Below are 2,296 nucleotides of genomic sequence, written 5' to 3'. Positions count from 1 at the left end.
TAAACACATGCATATCGAAGAATTCAAACTATGTGGAATGAGATTTCAAATAAAAATCTTGGAGTTCAAAAAAAAAATTGTATTTTTTTACAATAAAACAAAAATGAAAAATATATGAGTCTTCCCAGGGCCCAGATCTCAGAGTAGTTTCCATTTCTGGCTTTTCCACACTGAGTTTCTCACAATCACCTATTTAAATTCTGAACATTTAATTCTATATTTTTGTTTTGTCCAAAGGAAATCAGTTCTACTGAGTTAGAATAATCTACATTTATATCTTCACTCCTGGGTTAAGGATGATTTTATATGACCACCAAGTTTTTTCTAATGGACTAAATAATATTACTGATTTGTTTGATCTATTTAGTCTTTTACTTGTTTGTTTTCATTTATTATACATAGATATGGAAAATAGTGTTTTACTTAGCACAATTTACATTTTTCTATTACTCATACTGGAAAATATTTGCTTTCTTTCAGAACAGATAATTACAGCATTACCTGAATCTTTGAATTCTTAAGTTATAATAATATGTTTTGTATCTCTATTATATAATTCATAGCTGTTATATATCTCTAGGTTTTATTTATTTTGGCAGCTTTGTATTTTCATTTCACAATTCTAGAAATAATTTCAGATCTTCCATATAATGTAGACAAACCCCATCTGGAATCCTCAGCTTCTCACAGGTTCCCATGCATTTCCAGGTTTCTCTCTCAAGAATGTATTTCTCTAAAAATATCTCAGTAATTGCTCATGTCATGTCCAATTTCCTATTTGAGCTTAAAGATAAACAATGATTTACTGGAGCTATGTCTTTCAGGCCTAAGAAAATGAACATCCTGAAGATTGTTGACACTGGAGATGAATTCTCCTCTGCCGGTCCTCTGTCCAGTGTCTAATCTTGCCTTATAATTAATTAGCTGTCAGATCTGCTAAGCATCCATGAAGAGAGGCACAGATGTCAGGCAAATTGTTCCTGAAATTAAGATCTGAACTGAGAGTGTTTTTCATCCTGACCTTACAATTCTTCTTATTGATTTCGTTGTCATTTTCACTTGCTAAGAGCAGAAAGAAGTGGGCAGAATGTACTTGTTTCTGAGACTGATTTGTCATGTAAAATTTGAAGAAACATTTGCTTTTTTTATTTCAAAATACTGTTTGTAGATATACATAGAGATCGTAAGGCCTCAAAAACTAGAGACTGAATTAATAATATGAAAAGGACAAGATAATATAGATAATTCAAATTAAAATATTTTGAAAGGATTATTACAATAAAGTGAAAAGATAAAGGGAACAAATCCTGCACTAACATTTCTCACTGTCAAGCTTCAAGTTCCCTTAACACACGATTTACCTTGTTCACAATTTTTTAAAAATAATGATTATATTTCTTTTAAAATCTTTATACAGTTTTTGCATATATGATATTAATCTGGTACATGTTTATTTTGTATTTATAACTTTGCAATGATTATTGTATAATTTTCTAATATAATTAAAATATGATACTATAATACTTTAATTTTATAGATTCCCGTAGGAGGTCTAGTGTTATGGCTTTGTCACATAAATATTTATCCATATAAGTAGGTATTTCTTTAAAATATTATCTCTTATAAATGAAATAAAGTAGTAATTATTGTGTTTATAAAAAGATAAAGAGAAGGGGAGATATGTTCTCTGGAGTTGTAGTCAGGGATGGGATGGGATACCTCTGCGGGCCTATGCCGAGGCTTCCCCTCTCTCTGAGGGACCAGCCACATGATGGTATAGAATAGTTTATTCAGGGTATGGGGGAGGTTAAGATTATAGTAGAGTTAGAGAAAGGTAGAGAGAGACAGAAACAGAGACAGAGACAGAGAGAGAGAAAGAGAGAGAGAGAGGAGTAGAGAAGTAGAGGAGTAAAGACTGTCCATGAGCACACGAGCACATGGAGATGGGGAAGAGACAGGGACAGAGCAAGAGCGAGAGAACAAGAGAGAGAGGAGGGGATAGCAGCCCCTTTTATAGAGAGTCAGGCATATTAGGCTGTTGCCAGGTAACTGTGGGGCAGAGCTTAGACAGGACTGAAAACAGTACTGTGTCTTAACAAGTATCAAACAGATTTCTGAGCATGTTTTCTATGTCATTACCTATACTTCAGCTTTATTTACTAAACAGATGATTGGACATTGAAAGGTTTTACAACAGGAAAAAATTTTCATTTTTTACATTACTTGTTAATGTTCATTTTAGGAAGGTTTTAGTATAGTAGTTTCCACAATACTTCTTGAAAGGTCTTCAGTAATA

The sequence above is a fragment of the Mastomys coucha genome, unplaced genomic scaffold (genome assembly GCF_008632895.1).
Source record: "Mastomys coucha isolate ucsf_1 unplaced genomic scaffold, UCSF_Mcou_1 pScaffold6, whole genome shotgun sequence".
NCBI lineage: Eukaryota > Metazoa > Chordata > Mammalia > Rodentia > Muridae > Mastomys > Mastomys coucha.
The sequence above is the reverse complement of the archived record's forward strand: the minus strand, read 5'-3'. Positions refer to the sequence as shown.